We start from the raw sequence: 9,706 nt of genomic DNA on the forward strand, positions 1-9,706 counted from the left end.
TCTGGAAAACTAAAGCACTGAGTTTTAGAGTTTTACTGTTTTCAATCAGGTAGCTCTTTTCCTACTTCTTGAAGTTGTCTACACAAAGTAATTATCACAATGATTTTTCTGAAAGCTCCTATTATTGCTCTCTCCCTTTATACATATCATTTATGTATTTTATATTACAAATATACATATATGTACAACCATGCATACATACTCACAATTCACATTTCTTGTTAAGATCATTAAAATTAGTCTTGGCTGCAAATAATTAAAAGATACATGCAATACAAAGCTATAGTATACAACGTGTTGGTACTTTTTTCTGTAAAGAAGGAACTAGCAATAATATTGGAGCAAAAGCAACAGGAGTTCTTGAAAATATTGGCTGAGGTCCCAGTGTAGGAAACATGAGTACTGAAAGGGTTAATGACAGCTTTAAAAAATATATATTTGCCTTAGGTGTCAGGGATTTTTATGGCATGCCGGAACCAAAAGTTCTATAATTCTATTTCTCCCATGTCTTAGCCATGTAGTCTAGCTACAGCCGTCCTCTACCTTGGGTTAACAAACACGAATTAACAATGCCTCAGTTGACCTTAAGATGTCCTACATAAAGAAACCAATACAAATAATACCTTTTACTTTTCTAGCTATCAAGTTTTAGCAGAGTGTTATTTTTGGCAGCATGTGGCCTTTGACATTACTTTGGAATAACTTCCTTTTGTTGCATCAACCTCAGGTCACTGGAGAAGAACAGAGGCTTTGAGGCTGATGGAGATGGAGAGGTGCCTTGTGGGCCAGCATTTCAAAGCACGGATCAGGTGCACGTGAACAGGCATGTCCCCCCGCTGGTACTCTGAGCCCACATTTCTTCCCTTCAAGGGCTTATAGTGTTCACAAAGCACAAACAGCTTTCAGTCTCTTTCTAATATTAAAAAAAAAAAACAAAACAAACTGTCTTATATTAAGAATTTTCCCTAACTGCCCAGTTTCTCTGTTTAGAACGAAGTGGATAATTAGAATCAAATGAACATAGTAATAAAAATTATTTCACTATGTTACGATGCTAACTGGTAGAGCTTTCTGTATGTTTTACTCTACTTCTGTATTTTTTTTTGGTGGGGGGGAGGATTGCTTGTTTTTTAACAAATTAAATTGTGGTTGCTTTGCTTTTTCAAATATATTCTGATCAAAAATTTTATCTGTTGAGAGCCAGAGTTTAAAAAAAAAATCCTTAGTGTACTAAAATTTGAGGCTGCACATCAGATTATATTATTAAGTGAATATTTTGCAGTCTCAAATAAGAAAAAGAGCCAGTGGATTATCTGAGGACAGAGACAATGCCTTTTACTTTTATGAACTAATATGAATGAGTGCTCTTTCATTGGAGCTGAGTATCTAGGAAAGTGTCCTGATTTACTCTTATATCAGCTTCACTTTTGTAGAATAAATTAAGTGTAGTATTTAAAGTAGTCATTAGCAACAGAGTTTTCCAATGCATTGGGTTCTGTTAGGCTTTTACACCTTTGTAAATAGTTCCTTACCTAATTGTGACATTTGTCTTTATCAGATTTTATTCTCAAATTGGCTTGTCCTGAGAGATTTGAGTGGAAGCAGATTCTTTTTTTTTTATTATTGTTTATTATTATTAGTTACATTTTATTAACTCTGTATCCCAGCTGTATCCCGCTCCCTTATTCCCTCCCAATCCCACCCTCCTTCAGCTTCTCCCTGCCCCTTTCCAAGTCCACTGATTGGGGAGGACCCCCTCCCCTTTCATCTGGCCCTGTTTTATCAGGTATCTTCAGGACTGGCTGCAAAGTCCTCCTCTGTGGCCTAGCAGGACTATTCCTCCCTTGGGGGGTGGGGAGGTCAAAGAGCCTACCATTGAGTTCCTGTCAGAGATAGTCCCTGTTCCCCTTACTATGGGAAACCAATTGGTTATTGAGCTACCATGAGCTTCTTCCAAGCAAAGGTTCTGGGTTATATCTATACATGGTCCTTGGTTGGAGAAACAGTTTCAGAAAAAAACCCCTGTGCCCAGATATATTTGTTCCTTGTGGGGCTCCTATCCTTTCCACGTTATACTAACTCCCCTTCTGCCGAAGGTTTGGTTATGAGTCTTAGTATCTGTTTTGAAATGCTGCTCCTGTCCTTTGGAAGGATATGGTAAGATGTCCTCATATTAAGCGGCATAGGCTCCACACAATCTTATTCTGGCATCTGGTGGTGATTTTTCTCTTTCAACTGCATTCCCCATGACAAGACATTGTACTTAGATTTCTGTGATACAGACACATTTGTGATTCCAAGTTTCATGCATAAAAAAAAAAATCTACTCAGTAAATTCTCTTGTCAAACTCCCATAGTGTCTGTAAAAAGCAACTTATTCAGTCCTGGAGAGAGTTCAGAAAAGAGACAGATTTAATAATGGAGCTGTAAATGCAAAACCAAACCAAAAAGAAGCTGTGCAAGGTCATTCTGTAAACTGTCACTCCGAAAAAAATCAATCTGTTCAAAATTTGTTTGCAGAGCCAAAGTATATGCTTCTACAATATCTCTCTTAGTAAGAATTTCAAACAGGAAAGTTGTGTAAATCATTTTCTTTGATTAAATCTAGACCTCATCAAAGTAATGAGTTCCCTTCTACCACTATTGTTTCATTTCCCCTTATATACTGTGTGAATGAATATCAGTCTCCAGTGATATGCTAGTACTGTGCATATTACAGAATGATGTGCTTTTCAATGGGCCATCTCATTTCGGGTCCAACTGCAAGTTCTCTTTGGTATAATATGCCTGATTGTTTTCTCAGTTATTTGAATTCAAGCTACAGCTTGAATTCAACATTGCACTTGAATGTTTGCATGCTTGCTAAGTTCACACTAACACAAGGAGGAATTATTTGTTTGAGGAGAAATTATCAGTGAAAAATCATGGTGTATATATGTGTGAATATAGGTGATTATATGTATATGTATGTATATGTTTATAAGTATTGCACAAAGAAAGTAAAGATGAGTTTTGCAAAAAGTTGATGATAGATTGGTCATTTGCTAAAGGAAATTAACTTCTACGGAAGGAAATCTTGGTGCCACTGTGAAGTTACCTATCAAGATTCCAACTTCTTGACTAGCATAATAGAGACACACATAAACAAATGCTTCACTTGACTCAATCAAACTTCTGTATTGTCATTGAAGGGAAATCGTCTTCCCCCAGAAACAGGACTGGCTGCTCTCTGCTGTTTTCCTGATTCAAATAGCAGCTCTTTCTCCCTAGCTACAGTCGGACAAATGGAAAAGTATGGTTCTTTCCTGGAGCATCTGTTTATGAACTGAATTAAATTATGAATTAAATTGTTCTAGTAATATAATTTTATATAAACCAAATGATTATTTTTTTCAAGAATCTTATGGTTGATGCAGAAATTTCTCATATGTATTTTACAATTAGTCAAAAATCATAATCTGTCAATCCTGTTATCTATCATTCTGATCATCTACTGTTATCTATCATCTATTATCTATGTCTCTATATCATCTATCTATCTATCTGTTTATTTATTTATCAACCATCTATTTATCTATAATTTTTCATCAGTATATACATCCATAATCTACCCCTCAGAAGATTAGACTTGATCATGAATTCTATCAAGAACTGATATTTATGTATTTTTCAATTTAATGATACTTAATGGTGATTTTCTTTTAGTCTGGCTTCTCTACTTTAAATTTTAGGAAATTATTTTTGGTCCTATATTTGAAAACTCCAGAGGAAAGAGCATATATTAATTCACAGTTTCTAGTGTTTATATTTCAAACATACTATGGGCTGTGGGGACTGCTGAGCCCTCCACATAGTTCTATGGCCCAAGGTCTGGGACAAAGAGAAAGATGCTGCTTCATTTTTATTTTTTTTTAATTTTCTGCTTTGATTTATTTATAAACTGGTAGAGATTCAAGCAGCTGATTATCTAACACAAATGTTCTATTATAGCTCAAACTTTACATTAAAAAGTCACTTTGTAAATGGGGTTTCCATTACATTTCTTTTAGTAATGAAATTTCATTTGGGTTCTAGATTGTTTTGTTAATTTGATACTTGCTCAGAATGAAGAGTTTGTGAATTGCTTTTTTGCTATAAATTCTGAAATTTTTATATTACATAGTTACATAGTTTCATTCTAATAGTACAAAACAGGTTTTTTAAGAACTCCATTCTTCATATGTGTTGCAATAACTTTTAATTTTCTAATAGGATTTATCATGAAGTATATGCTGCTTTTCTATCCTTTCTGTGAAAAAGATGAAAGGGAAATGACTGGACTTCGGATCTAATTTCTGTGAATTTTCATTATATATACTCAGACAAATACAAGCTAGATTATGTAGAACTGAAACAATCTAAAAACTATATCCAGAACACATTTACTTTTCTGTTTTAAGAAAACAATACTTTTTATGGTAAGGAAGGCAGAGCATATTTTAAAGAATATTTATGATGATCTATGACAGCATGAAATATTGATCTTCCAAAGATGGCACTTGTGTAATGAGATTATATCTATTTTATTTGTATAACAGACACAGAGGAAAATATTTTATATATGCTTACTGTTGTTCTGTAAATGGCACCCAGAACTACAGTGGTGGAGACAACATTTGAATCCCTCTGTCAAGAGTGATGCTAACTTTATAATATATAGTGTCACATAAGCTACTTTTATTTTCAAATGACTAGTATTTTAAAACAGCCTTCTGAAAGCTCTGTAAAAGCAGGAATTTTATTTCATGAATCAAATATATTTAAGATTTATAACTTAGAAAAATTAAGATGAATGTTTCATGTGGTGATGTCTTGCTTTCATGTCTTCATTTTGTTCAATGAGACTTGACAGTATAATGTCCACCTTATTATTGACAGAAAGAACCTTTAGTTTTAGTTAGAGGGTAATATTAGATTTGAATGCCATTATATTTTCAGCTTTTACATACTAGTAAAATCACTACCTGAAGTTTGTCTTACTTTGACAGTATGCATACAAACAGAGCTTGTAGCTGTCAATCTCTGCAGCAAATGACATCAGGTAAACAATAGAAAATTGTATATCTCATATATTGATGTCTTAAAATGCAAAAGTTTAGTGTTTTACCCACTGGCACTCATTGATTTATAAATGATTTATATCGTGTTTTGATAAGAAAATTTAAATCAATATGACTTTAGTCATGAATGAATTTATTATTTATAAGCTGGCTCAGTAATGAAGACCTCAGTGAACTTATGGATATAGGTAATTATTATCGGTTGCAGTAAAGATCAGAACAATCTGAAATATAGGCACAATGAGGGGTGTGGCGAGGCTGTGTGGCATGACTGTGATAGAAAACTCAGCTGACAGTCAGTTGATGGGATGAGGCTGTGCCAGGAATGGCTTGTACCCAGGAGATGTATCTGCATCAGAATTGCACCACATAAAATGGGGTCATTGGTATTTGGAGGCATTATCAGACTGAAAGTACAGTTATATTGATTGGATCTGCACTATCGGAGGCTAAGGGAGAGAGTAAGTGGTGTCCTGGAGTATTACACCAATGCAGGGCTTCTGAAGAACTGTTAGAGGCTTCCAGACCCAGCCGAGCCAATACTCTATGTCCAAGTTCAGATGACAACACTGCCACTTAGGTTGCTCTCCTCTTGACTCTTCTTCCTCAGTTACAATTCCTTAGGGATGGTTCATTTGAATATAGGGAAGAAAGGGGAGCAGGAACAGGACCAGGAGAGGACAGGGAGAATAAAAAGAATTGCTCTTTCTCATTACAGCATTTTTAATCAAGAGCCTATGATTGCAGCAAAGACACACACTGTATATATTCACTTACAAGTGGATATTAGCCATAAATATTGGATAAACATATTACAATCTAGAGAAATAAAGAAGCTGAACAACGAGGAGGACCCTAGGGAAGAAACTTAATTCTTCAGAAGGGAAAACAGGTTAGACCTTAGAAGTGGTAGAAGAGAAGGAACAGGATGGGAACTTATCACAGATGTCCTCTAAAAGACTACCCAACAGGGTATCAAAGCAGATGCGGAGACTCACAGCCAAACTTTGGACAGAGCCCAGGGAGTCTTATGGGAGAAGGGAATATAAAAGCACCTGGAGGGGACAGGAGTCCTACAAGGAGACCAACAAAGCCCAAAACAGCAGAGCCCAGGGGAACTACAGAGACTGATGCATCAACCAAAGACCATGCATAGAGAAGACTTAGACCCCCTGCTCAGACGTAGCTCCTAGACAGCTCAGTCTCCATGTGGATTCCCTAGTAAGGGAAAAAGACACAGTCTCTGACATGGACTTGGTTGCTGCTCCTTGATCATTTCTCCCTGGTGGAGTAACCGATCCAGCTCATGGAGGAAGAGGATCTAGACAGTCCTGATGGAACCTGATAGGCTAGGGTGAGACAGTAGGGTAGGGGGACTTCCTCTATCAGTGGAGTTGGGGAGGGGAATACGAGAGAAAGAGGGAAGGAGGTGGTTCTGGGAGAAGATGAGGGAGGGGTCCACAAACGGCACACAAAGTGAGTACATTGTTAATAATAATAAAAGCAATAATAAGAGTAAGAGTAAAATGAGCACTTTTGAACTCATGAGATGAAAAATGTGTTGACTAAATGTTATTGGAAAAATTTACAGTCTGTGAAAAGAATAACAGACTTGAGGAGATAGCTAGGACTTGGTACAAAAAGGAAAAGAAGAATCAACATGTTTCAATGAACTGATACATACAGTTATGGAAAAAGCTATGTTTCTTTCATGGCATGTCTCATGAGTGCAGTTTTCTATCATTACACCTGCAGGACATTTTTTGAGCATAAAGCCAAAGTAGCCATTAAAAAAAAAATCATTTTATGATCTATATGGTCATAGGTAAAGTAAATACATCAGGGTTGACAAATGTCCCAAGGACATTGGTCTAGAGAGGAAGCATTCAGATTTTGAGTTCTGGATAATCTCCTGCCTTTGTGAACAGGCACCTACTCTACACCTCTCTCATGAGCTCATCAACTCCTCTGCTGTATACCGATCGTAATTATCTCTTTCCATCCATGCTGATGCTCTCTCTACAGGACTGCTTAACACATTTGGCTCAGGGCTTTGCACAGTATGGACACATGGCAGGAGCTCAACAAACACATGTTTAATAAACACCTGCATGGATCAATACATGTGAACAACTGCTTCTACATGTAAGACACACATAATTGAAATTGTGACTTTCCGCGCCTTCACCCATTGTACTAGTGTACATGCTACAGATAAAAAATTTTTCCCTAATGATGGTAATTTGCCTGCCAGGCTCTTTGACCTCCCCATCCCCAAGGGTGGAGCAGTTCTGCTAGGCCACAGAGGAGGACTAAGCAGCCAGTCCTGAAGATACCTGATAAAACAGGGTCAGATGAAAGGGGAGGAGGTCCCCCCTATCAGTGGACTTGGAAAGGGGCAGGGAGGAGATGAGGGAGAGAGGGTGGGATTGGAGGGAATAAGGGAGCGGAATACAGCTGGGACACAGAGTTAATAAAATGTAACTAATAATAAAAAATAAAAGTAAATTTAAAAAGAGATGGTAATTTGTGCCTTTTTCTCTCTCCTATCTATGGTGTAACAATTACTGACTTTTAAATTACTATTATTTTGTTTTGATTGAAAATACTTGCCCTTCTTTGAGAGGATAATTGATAAACAGAATTAAGAAATTCAAAGTGTCATGATGATTAATTTTTTTGTGGCTGCTGTTAATAAATAGGCTGTGTCTAGGTGTGGTGGCACATGGTCGTAATCCTACCATTTGAGAGGCAGAGTCAAGAGCAACATGAGATTGAAGAAAGTCCAGGCTATACAGTGAGATTTTGTCTCAAAAGTACAGGTTCAATTTTATTCTTTAGAATTAGTATATTATCCAACACTTGAAAGTCTCCAAAATTATGTTTGATTCTTCATTTTCCATAAAAAATTAGAAAGTGTTGTCTTTTCTGTTTCCTACTACAGTGAAATGGTAATAATTCAGGCAATGAGAGTTCACATTGTCATCACATTTACAACCCCAAGTAACTTTGGCTTTTTTTTTTTTTTTGTCTTCTTCACTGATCATAGTCAGATTTTTGGTATAAACACTAATTGAATTATGATTATATTTTCATTTTGAATATGCCAATCTGTGCTGTATTTGAAATTTTCACCTTAGTATCAGACCTTGTTTGAAAAAAGGAGCTAAATGAATAGTGAAGACCGTGTGACTGTAACATGGTAACTGTTGCTAGGGAAACATTTTGGTGATAGCTGAATTTGAATCAAGGTAGATTTTTAAAGAGAAATGATAATATTAAATTAAGTGTATAATTCTTTCTGTGGATGCAGAATGGAACCATGTGTACTGTATGCACCATGACAAAAATTTAGGGATATATTATGTTAAAACTGCAATTGAAAAGTTGTCATTTTGCTTTTGTGTCTATTATAGAAAGAGCAAATTTAACAAACAAAATTAAGTGACTTTTCACATATGCTAATAATTTAATGAGTTCAGATATTTAGAAAAATAAGAATTCAACTGTTGTGTATAAGAAAGATAAGTAAGAGTGATGTGTACTATTCCCTGTATGCAACATACTTCTGGTGATAATACTTCTAATGCAGTAAGCAAAAGAGAAAGTTTGCAAAAATGTACAAACATATAAAGCAGTTCAAATGGAGTTAACCTGTAACTAGGGGACAATGCTTCTATCGGATATCATAGGATATCAAAAAATAGAAAACAAAAACAAACAGTGTGAGGTATGGGTTACTCAGTTTTGAGACCCATCGATCTTTCTTCCTAAAAACCTCACAGGCTTGACAGGGCTGTTGAATACATAAACTTGTAGAGGCCATGGATATATGCTCAAAGCACATAAAGCAGGGCAATCTGACATGAAATCGGTTGCCTGTTCTTTGATAACTTCTCCCTGGAGGGGAGACCTAGCCAGTCCATAGAGAAAGAGGATCCAGATAGTCCTGATGGGACCTGATAGGCTAGAGTCAGATAGTAGGGGAGGAGGACCTCCCCTATTAGTGGGCTAGGGGAGAAGGATAAGGGAAAAAGAGGGAGGAAGGGTGGGACATGGAGGAGATGAGGGAGGGGGCTAGAACCAAGATACAAAGTGAATAAATTGTATAATAATAATAATAATAATAATAATAATAATAACAACAACAATAATTTTTTATTTGAAATCAGCACAGGAGCTGAAAGGCCTCATGAAACTCTACCCCTAGCTGAGGATATATTGAAAACTGAAGGCTACTGGTGAAAATAAGGCCTAAACACAACAGGACTGATCCACATGTGAACCCACAGAGACTGAGGAGACACGCACAGGCCTGCACGAGGCTCCAACAGAGGGGTCCTTGAGCTGAAAGGAGAAGTGGACAAATGCCCCATCCCTAACCCACCCCAGAAGCTACCTTCCAGTCGCAACCACTTGCACATATAAGAATTAATTTTCTCCAGGGAGTCTCACTGGGGAAAACAAACCTTCCTTCCTTCCTTCCTTCCTTCCTTCCTTCCTTCCTTCCTTCCTTCCTTCCTTCCTTCCTTCCTTCCTTCCTTCCTCTTCTTCTTCTTCTTCTTTCTTTCTTTCTTTCTTTCTTTCTTTCTTTCTTTCTTTCTTTC

The sequence above is a fragment of the Psammomys obesus genome, unplaced genomic scaffold, assembly GCF_907164565.1.
Source record: "Psammomys obesus unplaced genomic scaffold, mPsaObe1.curated_primary_1811, whole genome shotgun sequence".
NCBI lineage: Eukaryota > Metazoa > Chordata > Mammalia > Rodentia > Muridae > Psammomys > Psammomys obesus.